At 42.5% G+C, this 14,307-nt stretch overlaps 1 protein-coding gene across 1 annotated transcript in view; it reads left to right on the forward strand.

Moving 5' to 3' along the window:
- Positions 1 to 8,992: 8,992 nt before the first annotated feature.
- LOC120542539 (extracellular calcium-sensing receptor-like) overlaps positions 8,993 to 14,307 on the forward strand; it is a 50,487-nt gene continuing 45,172 nt past the window's right edge. The window contains exon 1 of the mRNA XM_039775066.1: positions 8,993 to 9,048. The gene's annotated coding sequence lies outside the window, so the exon portion shown is untranslated. The remainder of the gene's footprint in view (positions 9,049 to 14,307) is intronic.

Below are 14,307 nucleotides of genomic sequence, written 5' to 3' on the forward strand. Positions count from 1 at the left end.
TTTGGTGCTTGCACGCAACTCACTTGATTTCAACCCAAGCAGACAAGCTCAGCTTTGTGGTACATGTCAATGTCAATTTATTTATAAAGCACATTTAAAACAACATAGTAATGCTGCGGCCAAAGTACTTTACAATAATAGAATAAAAGAAAAAACAAAAACAATAGACAATAAAACATAAATAGTAATAACATATATGAACATAAAATAAGATACATAATAAATAGAAATAATATTATATAATCACAAAGAGGAATCCATCAGTATTACTGAAGGTCACGGAATGCAAGTGAATAGAAATGAATCTTTAATCTTGTTTTGAACAGATCAAGCTCCCATATGTTTGTGTTTGCCTCCGTCAGGTTCCAGCCTGTCCCGCTCGATTTGTGCCACAGCTGCACTTGACTACACGTCCATCAGCTCCAGAATAATCCGTAGATGTCACCTGTCCCAGCCCACATAGCTGATACCTCTGCAAGTTCACCAATATTGTAAAACTGCTAGGGAGTCTTTGGGTTGCTTTTTGTAAAACTTCTCGGGAGTTTTTGCTAGTACTACAGTATATACAGTATATTAACCAGTAACGGTGGACTGCATGATAAAGTGCAGTGAATAAACTTGACCTGAGCATTCCTAGTTTTCATCCTCTTTCTCTGTACGTTTAGCATTCATTTGGTCTGAGGTTGATACGCTTGCTGCTTCCTGAGCAGCTCGTCTTTCTCCAGCCTAGTGGCCCACTTCTTCTCTTCTTTCGTCGGCATCTTTTTGCGTTAAAACTGATTAAGTCAGTGTTTGTGTTGCAATTACTTAGTACGTTTTCTTTAGTTTTTCACTTAAGCTGACACTTAAGTCTTCAATCTGCCTCAAGAATGATTTAACATATGAAGAGGTAGAGGAAGTGACAGCGAAGGTGGTAGGGATAAGAACGACGCCCGTACGCATGTGCCACAAGGCCGCAGCCAAGAGTTGATTCTACAATAAAATAAAATAAAAATTAAAAGAGGTATAACCATGGAGGTCAATCATCACACCGAAAGCGGATAGTAGAGGTGACATAGTAGATATGTACCAAAGTTCAGGTCAATAGTTCAAATGGTCTACGGTGGGCTGGCGACCTGCCTAGGGTTTGTTTCCTGCCTTGTGCCATGTGTTGGCTCGGATTGGCTCCTGCAGACCCCTGTGACCCTGTAGTTAGGATATAGTGGGTTGGATAATGGATGGATGGATAGTTCAAACGGTTTGCAGGCTACCGGTGATTTAAAATCCTAGACAGACAAACGGACAGCTATGGTAGTGCATTATATAAGAAGATAAATGCACACACGCACACACACACACAAAAAAAAAAATATATTTTTTTTTCACTTATCAAGCAACACTCGATAATCCAGAATGACAAAGTAAAAACAAGATTTTAAAAATATTTGCCAATTTATTACAAATAAAAAGTAAAATATCACCTTGACACAAGTATTCAAACCTTTTGTTTTAGCTTAGGTGCAAAGCACCCTATTGATCATTATTGAGATATTTTTTATACCTTATTTAAAGTCTACCTGTGGTTAATTCAATCAAATGGACATAATTAGGAAAGGCACACACCTGTCTATAAAAAAGTCCCACAGTCGACAATGCATCAGAGCAAAAAACAAGCCATGAGGTCAAAGAAATTGCCTGCAGATCTTAAAGACAGCATTGTGCCGAGGCACAGATCTGGGGAAGGCTACAAAAATGTCTGCATCACTGAAGGTTTCTAAGAGCACAGGGACCTCCATAATTGTGAAATGGAAGAAGTGAGAAACAACTACACCACTTCCTAGAGTTGGCTGTCCAGCAGAAGTGAACAATCAAGGGAGATGGTCCTTGGTAAAGAGAGGTGACAGAGAAACCGACACTCTGGCTAAGCTGCACAGAACCTGTTTGGAGACAGGAGAAACTTCCAGAAGGACAACCACCATGGCAAAACTATCAATTTTTGGGAACAAAACTCTATTGTTTCATTTACGTTGGCCTTCTGGACATTACTTGGGTTTGGTGTCTGCCAAGGAAGTGCCCCTTACAGTCTACTACATATGTCATATATATAGGATTAGGAATTTCAGTAAACTTGCCCATCTTAGTGCTCTAGTTCACTCATTTTCTGTTCTGCCATGGTAACTGTCTTGGAGTATATGCTTTCTTTCTCAATAATTGTGGACTCTAAGTTGAGAGACAGTGTGCTTCTGTGTGAGTATACTCTGTAATAGATGTGGCAGGTGGCTGGGTGTGGTCACCAATCAGCCACCTACTTAAGGAGCCGCCGCCCTGCAATCAAGGCTGGAGTCGGGTGAGGAGGAGGACAAGGTCATGGCAGTGGAGGCGAGTAGAGGCCCGAGTGTGTTGTGTTTAAAAGACATTGGCTAGTGAGAGCCTAGACTTTGGGGAACTGGGCGGTTGGTGGCTGTGCACTTTTGTAAATATTGTGAATAAACGTGGTGTGATGGATCAAATGGTGTCTGCCTGTGTGTGTCCGGGCCGCTATACTTCACAGTGGCGTAGCCGGCAGGATGCTCCACCTGGGTTACGGTGGGGACCTGCAGTGAAAAATAAGTCTGTGAAGGGCCCACGCACAACAGGGGAGCCCACCCATGTGCCGCAGGGGTGGCATGCACCCAACCCCGCTGCAACGAAGTGCTGTATGGACCACAGGGGGTCCATTGAAGGACTTTGTTCTAGAGGGGCGACTCACCGACACGGAGCCCAGCAAGGGGACTGCCGCGAAGGTGAGGCTGGAGCTGTGGAAGTCGCAGCAGCAGCAGCGATGCTGCCTGGGGAGACGCTCTCCCGTGAGAGAGGAGAGCGTGATGGCCGACCAGAAGTTCCTCCACGTTAGAGGGGCGGGATTGGACAGCCTGTCCTGTTCTCTCGCTGGAAATTGTTTGAAGGTGAGAGCAGGGAATGTCCGTCCCGTGTGCCCAAGAAACCCGAGTGAGCCGCGGGGAAAGGCTCACGGAGAGCAGTCGGCAGGTGAAACTACTCGCATGGTAAGTCCTCCGCCGGCTGCTTCTTTCTCCTTGGCGGCGATCTTACAGGAGGTGCAAGAAGAACTGCGCCTTGTGCTGTCGCTGCCGGCCGAGCAATGTGCCCTCCGGGCGGAGACGCTGCAGTCAAGAGGGACGGCAGTGGCGTCGGATTGAGAGCCGCAGGCAAGTGAGGATCGGCGCACTGCAGGAGCTCCTGGACGGAGAGGTACAGCGGGGAAGGTAGGTGAGACCAACCCCGTAAAGCTCCGGACGCCAGTGGGGCCGGGTCTGCGCTCTTACAATGAGCAGATCCAAGCCGCCACGGCATCCCAAAGTAGGCGGAGGAAGCGGCTTGGGGAAGCCAGTTCCTCCGACAAGGGAGGACGTGCCGCTGGGTGCACGCGTCCCGCGAAGGGCCGGCCTCTGCAGAGGCAGAGAAAAACCCCGCAGCGCGGGAGGCGGACTTACCACAGGAGGAAGCCGAAAGAGGGAGCAACAGACGGCCGATCGGAGCGGAGAACGTTGGCCCAGCGGAGAGGACGAGCTGAGGGGCTGCGTCAAGGCAATGTCTCCGCCCCTTGTTTTTCTATTTTTTTTTTACAGGCTCAGGCCCTACCCTGTAATGTGTCGGCTTGGCGCCGAGGCGTCTTCGTCCTCGCGGACTGGTCCGCTGGTACCCGGAGGTCCCAGCTAGCGGGGGAGTATTGTGGCAGGGTGTGGTCACCAATCAGCCACCTACTTAAGGAGCCGCCGCCCTTCAATCAAGACTGGAGTCGGGTGAGGAGGAGGACAAGGTCGTGGCAGTGGAGCCGAGGAGAGGCCCAAGTGTGTTGTGTTTAAAAGACAGTGGCTAGTGAGAGCCTAGACTTTGGGGATCTGGGGGGTTGGTGGCTGTGCACTTTTGCAAATATTGTGAATAAACGTGGTGTGATGGATCAAATGGTGTCCGCCTGTGTGTGTCCAGGCTGCTATACTTCACATAGACTTGCATCCCACTCAGGGTTGCTTCCTCTTACCCATTGGTGAACTTATACGACTGGTTCCACTGCAACAATCTACTATTAGCCTCTTGGGATTGATAAGCAGGGATGATGAAACAGCATATAGAGATGAGGTGGAACAGCTGTCCACATGGTGTGAAGACAATAACTATCTCTCAATGTCGACAAGAAAAAAGAGATAATCGTGGACTTCAGAAAATCACCTCCTGCCCACATCCCACCCAGCATCAACGTTTTAGATGTGGAGACTGTTAGGAGTACCAAGTTCCTCGGTGTGTACATAACTGAGGAACTTACGTGGTTGCATAACACCTTATCACTAATCAAAGCCCAGCAGAGACTACACTTCCTGAGGCAGCCGAAGTGAGCAAGTCTTCCCCCTTCCATCCTCACCATGTTCTACAGAGGCACCATTGAGAGTGTTCTGACCAGCTGCATCACTGTCTGGTATGGCAACTGCAACATATCTGACCGCAAGCGCCTGCAAAGAATAGTGAAGACAGCAGAGAACATTATTGGGGTGCCTCTCCCTTCACTACAGGACGTATTTTACAAATGCAGTGTCCGCAAGACCTGCAACATTGTGCAGGACCTCTTACACCCCTCACATAGACTTTTCACACTTCGGCCATCCAAGAGAAGATACAGCAGCATCAAAGCCAGATCTGCCAGGCTGCAGGAGAGTTTTAATCCCCAAGCTGTCAGACTCCTTAACACCATGCTGCCCCCTGGGATCTTCCACACTGCCTCAACCACCTCGAAAAACAGAACTTTAATACATGCAAGCCACTTTCCTGCAAAGATGATTGTGCATGTAGAAAAAGAACTGAAAATCTCATAATGACCTTTAAGTATTTTGTCATTCTTGATATCCTGCTATGAAACATTCCGACCTGTCATTGTTTACACGTCTTAAACAACTATTATCATACACTGATAATTTCTGTATTATCTATATCTTTTATTTATTTATTATATTACATATCTATTTAAATATTTATTGTGATATAAAGGCGCTATGTCGCGCCTGACCCAGCACAGACTGACCAGAGGCACATGTACAAATAACAATACAGACTTGATTTTCTTCAGCTGGAGGGTACGTCTTCCCTGTAATCCCTCCAGCCACAGCACACTTCCAAAAGCACTTGAAATAAAGCACAACTAATCACCCTAAATACGTCCTTCTTATGGCACCACTCCTCCCAGGCAACCTTGTCCTCTTCCTCCCGATTCTGGCTCCTGAGTAGTAGCTGCAGGCTCTTTTTGTAGCCCTCCCGGAAGTGCTCCAGGTGGTAATTGGCCAAATTAGGCTGCACTTCTGGATTTGGTTGCATTTGGGCCCACAGAGGCTCATTAAGCCATGCAGCTCCATCCAGGTGGTGGCCATGGAGCCCAACAGTGTCTGAGTCCTGAAGTCCCACACCTGTGGCCCCGATGTAACCCAGGAGGGCTGCCACCAAGCGTTCCGGGGGATGTAGAGTGCATCCCATGGCTGCTCCCCCGGATCTAGTGTTGAATGGGTGTCCCGGCCAGGCATGTGACTCCGGCCACCCATAACATTATGTATCTACATTGCATCAATGTTAATATTACTTACTACATGTCAATAGTGCTGCTACTTCTTTGTCTTGTCTTTGCACAATGTCTTGTCTTGTTTGTGTTTTAATTTTAAATTTTAATTTTAATTCTATTTTTAATTTATTATTTGAACCCTAAGCTTTGCAATTTCATCTCTCCGTATACATGTATATGGTTGAGAGTATGAACATTTCCTGGTATAAGAGCCTCATTCGCAAGACAAAGAAGTGGAAGGATGGCGGAAGGCAGCACTGCTTTCCAAAGGACGCTAGATGGCAGCTCCCCTGGAATGCAGCAGTGCCCCGGATTCCCACAGGGCACTATGCGTCTTGGAGTTCTTTATCTCAGCCCAGTTGGGTGCCGTGGGTGCCGCCAGGGGGTGCTGTAAAAATGGAGGAGCCATGTGGCATGGGGTTTCCGCGAAACATGCAAATGCTTACAGACCACGTGGACGGAAGAACAGAAGCACTTCTTTGTTGGAGACTATAAAATGACTCACCAGCCTCACAGTGACGAGCCAGAGTCGGCAAGTGGAGGACAATGCTTGTGGGAGGAGGAATAGAGACTGAGAGAAAGAAGGAGAAAGAAAGTATTGTGTTGTATTTGGCACTGTTTACTGTGCTGTGAAGTAAGGGACAAGAGAAAAACACTTTCCCATTTAAATAAAATGTATGCTATTTGGCAAGACTTGTGTCTCAGCCTGTCTGTGTCAGGGTTTGGGGAGCAGTACGCCCCGTGGTGGTCCACACTGGCTTTGCTAAATCTCAAGTCTGGAAGTCTTCTTTCTATGATCCTGTTCTCCTTTAGCTCTCTGGGTCCCGATTTAAGAAAGATTTCTGGTCTACCACCATTTTAGCAAAAATTGCAAGTAGCGTGCATATTGTATGTCTGGATAGCTTACTTGTGAATTAGGCGACACGACTAACTTGAGATTTTTTTCATAAACATTTTAATTTTGTTTGCTGTTTTTTAGCATTATCCACAGCCACTGAAGCCTGTTGAATTATACACTTTGTGTTTTGCATTCTCCCTGAAAATATGAGATTAATTTTTTTTCTTGGCCATCACTACAAACAACAAAGGGTAAGTAAAAATAAAAAAATGACACGTTTGGGTGGAATATTCCCTAAAATATAAAAATACTGATCTCATATGAACTAATAAAATTTAAAAAGATCACATATTCCATATATAGAAATAACATTTACTAATTTCAACTGACCACAAACAGTAGCCAGCACCAGGCCCGCTGCAGGGGGGGGCAAACAGGACTCTGGTCCGGGGCCCTAACGGAAGGGGGCCCCTTCACACTTGATTTTTTTTGGCATGCAGGGACCCAGGGGAAGGCAGAGGGGCCCACACGTACCCAGTTGTTTGGGGCCCAAATATTTCTGGCGGCGGGCCTACCAGCACTTTCAGCTTCACATAATCAACACACATGTGGCTTCTAAAAATGCAGCATGCAGGGTTTAGACGTCAGATTCTTAAGCTGTGGGTTCAAATCCCACTACTGACACCACTGTGTGACATAAGCAAGTCACTTCACTTGCCAGTGCTCCAGTTGGAAAAATAAAAGAAACTGTATCACCAAGTGTATCCCAAATGGACACCTTGGATAAAAGTGTCAGCCAAGTAACAAGTGACAACAGCAGGTCTTCACTACAACAGGATTATCCTTGAATGAACATCCTAATGCCAGCAACACCCCAGAACATGCCATTCCTTAACAACAACAACACTATTTATTTCTGTCACACGTTTTCATACTAATGATGTAGCTCAAAGTGCTTTACAGGATGAAGAAAGAGACAAAAGACAAAATATAAAATTAGGCAATACTAACATAGAATAAAAGTAAGGTCCGATGACCAGGGAGGACAGAAGAAAAACAAAAACAAAATCTGCAGGGGTTCCAAGGCCACGAGACCACCCAGTCCCCTCTGGACATTCTACCTAACATAAATGATCTCAATCAGTCCTCATGGTTTTCAGGCTTCACGTGGAAGAACTTGATGATGGTGGTCATGTGGACCTTTGGTCTTTCATCCATCAAACTTAACAAACTGAAGGGAACTCACTTAGCTTATATTCATGCACACTTTGTAAAGAAAAGCAATCATCTTTCCTGTCTGTGATATCTTAAAAAGCAGGCTTTGTAGACTTACAGGTTGGAATAATTTTCCACCAGTGATTTCCAGAAGAGGCAAAGATGCTGTGGAGAATGTCAGAATGAGCGAGGGGGCCAGCCATTGTAAGAGCTGGTTTTCTTCTCGAATTGACTTCCCCTTCATTTAATCCAGTATTCAAGTATGCTTTTTACTATTAAACTGGATTATCCTGATCAGTAATAATGAAGACTTGGATTAGGTCCTTATGTATTCTAGCCTTCACCTCTTGGGAGTGAAAAGATTCAAGTGCTTTAGCCCAGGGTCGTCTTAACATGTGGTTGGTAAGCATGACCAAAATATTTAAAAATTTACAATACAGATGTGTGAAGTATGGACAACGTAAGAATATCATTATAAGATTGTATCATGTTTTTTATGCTGCCTTTTAGCTCCAGGAACTTAAACTGATTTATCTCTTGACATAGCTGAGTCCTCACATCCTGTGGCATTCAAACATTGCTTTTTTTGTCAAAGGATCCCAATGTCTACCACAACAACACAAGCTGCACCAACTCGACCATCACTCTTGAGCTGATTTGTTGGACTCACTGGGTATTTTGTCAAATCCTCAGCCCAACACAGTAAGAACCCCAATACCTCAAATGCTACCTTCAGTTCCATTGCTCATCTGTTATGACTGCTCTCTTTCATCACCAAACTGGTACTGGTCACAAAAACACTACTGGAGAGATTTTTTTTTTTGACTGATGTCCAATTATTAAAATATTCAGCATTGTAGTATACAGGTTTGAGCGGTGAGCTGAAAAATGAACATTTTCATGAATTCCACCTCTCCAGTATGATGTAATTCATTTTTATATGGTGCTCTTTGCTGCGTAAAGACTCAGAGTGCTTGACATGGTGAAACATAAAAATACAGATTGATTTAAACACACAGTATTACAGTAAAGCAAGATTATAGCGTATGAGTGCTTTGAAGTGCTTTTGTGGCATCTATTAAATACTCCTGTACACACTGAAGTGGCAGAACTGGCCTGTCAAGTACAGCAGAATCACCAGAAGTGGCCTTGAGGCAAAGTTCTCTAACATTTCATGCATAATGCAAGATTGTTGCCCTAGGGAAGAGGAAAATTGTCATAAAATATGAAAAGGAGTGTTCTGCTTGCGTATAATTTGCTTTTTCAATTGGACACCTTTGTAATTTATGCAAAAATGCAGTATCTTTATGAAGAGAAAGCTCTGGTGCAGCCAGTAAGGAGACACTGACATCTCTGGCCACTGCGCTTGCCTTCAAGAAAACTGAATTCCAGTTCACTGCTCACATCGTATTTCAAGGTTTGTGTTTCACTGTTAAGGCTTTTTATGCTTAATCACCAAGTTTGGGATTTCAGAATTGCTTACTGATGCTGCTAAAACTATGAAGGTCCTCATTTTTGAGTGGTTTCCTGTTTACTTAATTAGGTGTAATGTAATTATTATTATTTTTCATCATCCTTTAATCCATGGGCAGCACTCTGAGGTTGTGTAATAAATGAACCTAATATAGTTTTTTAAATTTTCTTTTGAAAACGGCCCTTCTCAGTCTTCTAAGAAGTGATCTAATTTCGTTTATATTTACTGGCTTAAATACATCTGGGCTGATTAACTGTTTTCATTTACCCTGTGAAAATATAGAGCACAGAAAAGTATAAACTTCAGCATTTAGCATCATTGTAAAAAAAAGAAAAATATTTAAAAATATAAAACCATGTCATCATTCAACAGTTTGCCTCTTTTTTCAGTCCAGTTCTATTCTTTATATTCCTAAATTTACATCAGTTACATAGGAAAAAATGCTTTGTTTCAACATAAATTTCTTTTTTTTCTAAAGGAAATTTAAACATCTATAATATTTAAAATATTATAATTGTAAAAAGAATAATGCTCTAAATAATCCACCGCTTAGGTGGGTGCGAAGTGACGAAACGGCAGACTGGACTGCTCTTTACATACACCCGAGCAGATAAAGTCTGGAGTACTGAAACGTCCAAAATGTCTAACGGACTCACGCGTGCTAAACTCCGAAAAGTTGTCTGTGCTGGATGTGATTCCTTTTATAGACAGATCAAATGTATTCTTCTTACTGAGTAAGAGAAATCCTTCCATCTTAGATGAATATCTGAAACTCCCGGACAAGATCAAACTTAGGAGGGCAGCCGCGAGTGCGTGTTATCAGCTTGAACTGCTGCGCTAAGCTAACCCAACTAAAAACACTCTACTGACTAAATGACTCGTTTCAGTCTTTTCCCGTTCGTTTGCTTGTTTTATTCAAATATATTGGGTAGGCGTCTGCTGATTCCACATTCACATCTTTCCATCCATTATTATTATTATTATTATTATTATTATTATTATTATTATTATTTTACTTTTACACACACTGTATATCAACCCAACACACCAGTCCAAAAGTAGTTACAGGAGACGGACCCTCACTCAGACATTTGCTCGAACTGCTTCGGGTCTTAAATTAATTAATACTGTAACACCCACAACCATTCGGGGGAGGGGGACTGTGAGGGGGAACAACGTCAGGACGCGTTTCTGGAGTTTGGACTCACTAATTTACCTTTATTAACTGGCTTCCAACTAAACTTCCACTGTTCCAGCCGTGGGAGACACCTCAACGTTTTAATCGCAATCGGACTCGCTTAACTCCTTTAACATGGTTCGTCTTCCACTTCAGTAAAACAAGCACGTCGCTCTTACGTTTAAGTTCTCCTGTACTTGCTCATTCAGTCCGCGCTGTTCCCGCACATCGTGCTGCTGCTCCTTCTCATCCTATGAGGGGCCAAACAGGCCATAAATCATATATTTCTGTGTGTAATCTATTGGTTTACGTGTGAACACTATTGGTTTATGAATATTTACTATCGGTTTGCATGCATACTTAATTGGTTTGCGTGCGTACAATACTGGTTTCATTCATATGAACTATATTGGTTCGTGTCCGTATATTATCAGTTTGTGTGTGAACTATATCCGTTTGTATATGCATAGCACTGGTTTGCATATGAACTATATTGATTTGCATGTGTATATCACTGGTTCCAGTACGATTTGTTATTGGTTTGTGAGTGAACTGCATTGGTTTACGCTTGCATGTTATCGGTTTGCCTATGAATTATATTGGCTTGCGTTCTGTGTCGGTCTAACAATGGATTTGCGTATGCACTATATTGGTTTCATGCATGTCTTATACTGGTTTCATGTGGGTAACCTGTCGATTTTGCGCTTGAACTCTATTGGTTGTATGTGTGCACTATGTCGGTTTCGCGTATGAAACATATTGGTTATGCGTGCGCACCCTATCGCAACTCTGTGTATGAACTATATCGGTTCTGCGTGTGAACTCTATTGGTTGTTCACGTGATCTTCAGAGGAAATGGGCGGGGCAAGAAACAGGACCTCAGGGGCCGGTAGAGTCATGGAGTGTAAAGAGAAGTGTCTAGGAGATGTATCTGCGTTTAAACGGCACTGTATATTTTTTCCGAACAATACGTCTGCAAAAGGACTTGGTGGTAATTATTACTGTTTAACAGAATCTACCCTTGAGTTTGTAATGAACACAAGGCTGAAGTTAGGTGCGTATTGGGCCGTCTTCTTATTTGCTTCCTGGATCATGTTTGCTCGCACCCAGCCACAGTACGTTTTCACACAACTTTTGAAACCAGTTATTCATTCTGAAGGCAAAATATTCTACATTTACTAACGCCTTTATCCAACATACAACATTTAGATACTACTGGTTAGATTCGCCCAGTGCTGCACAGACAGGTGAAGTGACTTGTTTATGGTCACATAGTGTCATTATCAGGACTTGAACCCACGAACTCAGTTTAAAAGTGCAGTCTTAAACACTGCGCCACAATGCTTGCACATCTACAACATGTATATTAATTAGGATAATATAAACTTGTCCAGGACAGATTCCATTGTTAAAGTTGAGTTTAACATTTTCAACCTGTTCAAGTTTTGGTTGAAAATCTCAAATATTTATTTTTTCAAATAATGGATCAGTTTGCGGATTAATGTACACACTGTAGAATATTTTGCCTTGCTGTTAATATAGAAGAAGGTTTGTGAATAAGTAGCTGAGTATAAGCTTATACTGGATGTAGCTAGAAGTGAATAAAAAGGCAGCTGAATGTGCACCTAACTTAAAAATAATTACCACCAAACCCTTTCACAAACATACTGTGACGTGCAAAAGTATTCAATCCCCATGAAAGTTGTCATAATTTTATGCAAGACAAAATATTTGTACACATATTTATTCATTCCATATTTTTTCTTATGCTGTAACAAAACATTTCCAAAGTCAAAATAAACTATTTTATGTAGACATTTAATTGAAGAAGAAAATCTCCAAAGTTAGTGTTTACGTAAGTGTTTAAACTTCTGCAGTTGTGCTTTGGAAGCTCCAGGTTTACACCAATGACAAATTAATTACAAAGGTGGCAGACATTTGACAGTCATATTAAACATAATGAGGTGCTCCTTTCTCTCTGGATATTAAAAGCCCCCTTCGTAGGGGCCGTAGTCTTTGCTGGACAGTCACTGAAAAAATCAAGAGAGAGGAGCATTCTGCTGATGTGAGAAATAAAGTTATTGAAATGCACAAGGTAGCAGGAAATAATTATAAAAATATCAAGAGTCTGATGTCCCATTGTGCACTGCTGGATCCATCATCAGAAAGTGGAAGGTTCATCACAGCACCCTGACTCTTACTAGAACAGGCCGTCCCTGAAGACTGAACATCAGAGTTAGACATCAACTGGAGAGAGAGGAAACTAGAAATCCAAACGTCACTCTCAGATGTTTGCAATGCTTTTTGGCTGAAACTGGAGTGAAGGTGTAGAGGTCCACAATTTCAAGAGCTCTCCATTAAACAGGCCTCTACAGGAAGGTGGCAAGAAGGAACCCATTCCTTATGATGGTCCACATAAAAACACATATGGCGTGTTTCCAGTTAAATGTGGGGAGAAGGGTTTATGGTCAAATGAAACTAAAATAGAACTTTTTTTCTCAGACTTCAAAGAGGTACAGAATGTGTGGCATAAAACAAACACTGCCCATGCCACAAGAAACACCAGACCTACAGTGGAATATGGTGGTGGCAGCATCTTGCTTCGGGGATGTTTTTCATGTGCTGGGACTGAGAATTTTGTCAGAGTTGAAGGGACAATAGATGGGCACAAATACCACACAATATTGGAAGTGAACTCGTTCCAGTCTACTATGAATTTAAAGCTTTCAAGATGACAATGACCCTAAGCATTAGACCAAAGTGACACTGGGATGGCTCAAAAACAGACAGGTGAATGTTTCGGAATGGCCAAATCAAAGCCCTGATCTTAACCCTGTTGAGAATCTGGGGCATTGTTTGAAAACTGCTGTTCAGAGATTACATCCCACCAACATAGACGGTACCTAGAAATCATGCCAAGAAGAATAGGGAAGAATCACGCCTGAGCAATGTGCAGAACTGGGGTATATTTATGTACCCCAAAAGAATAAAGGCTGTTACTGCAGCAAAAAGGTTCTTGACAAAGTGTTGGGCTTGAATACTTAGGTAAACAATCACTTTGGAGTTTTTCTTAAGTTATTTGGAGTTTGATAATTTTTTGTTACAACACAAGAGTTCACATTAAAAAAACAAATGGATAAATATGTGGACAAATCTTTTGTCATGCAGAAAATTAGGATTACTTTTAAAGGGATTGAATACTTTTGCACATCACTGTATGTTTGTGAAAGGGCTTGGTGGTAATTCTTTTTACCAGTATTTTCCCTTAATTCTGAAATGATCACAGGGCTGAAGTTAGGTTCGCATTCGGCTGGCATTTTATTCACTCCCAGCTACTCCCAGTATAAGCTTGCAGTCAGCTACTTATTCACACAGCTTTTGCAAAGCAGCTTCTTATTCTATTATAACAGTGATGCAAAATACTCTACAGTGTGTACATTAATCGGCATCATTACAGACTGATCCATTATTTGAAAAAATAAATATTCCACATTTTGGTCCTGCACGGGTCAAAATTGTTAAACTCTAATTTAACAAAGGAATCTATCCTGGACAAGTTTATATATGCCAATGTCACAAAACTATGAAAATTAAGGTGGCCCAACGCCATTTAACACTTTACAGTGCCCATTAAATATCACAGTAAATCCCATTTATCTGATCTTGAAGTGGAAATACATTGTCAGTTTCACCCTGATACTCCCACTGGGCAGAGCAAAACTCCGCTGCATCTTAAAAAACGCATCTGTCTTTTCACAAAACTGTGAAAGGTAAGGTGGCCCAATATGATGTAACTGACCCATGCAGACCCTAAATGTTAAATGTTTAGCTTTTCATAGAATGGACACGTTTAGTCAATTAATATACACGTTATAGATGTGCAAGCATTGCGGTTATGGCTTTGCACTTTCAACCCTTTGTTCGTGGGCTCAAGTTCTGAGACTGACACTGTGTGACCCTGAGCAAGTCACTTCACCTGTCTGTGCGGTGCGGGGTCACCGGGCATAATAAATGTAACTAGTAGT

The sequence above is a fragment of the Polypterus senegalus genome, chromosome 13 (genome assembly GCF_016835505.1).
Source record: "Polypterus senegalus isolate Bchr_013 chromosome 13, ASM1683550v1, whole genome shotgun sequence".
In the NCBI taxonomy this organism is placed as follows: domain Eukaryota; kingdom Metazoa; phylum Chordata; class Cladistia; order Polypteriformes; family Polypteridae; genus Polypterus; species Polypterus senegalus.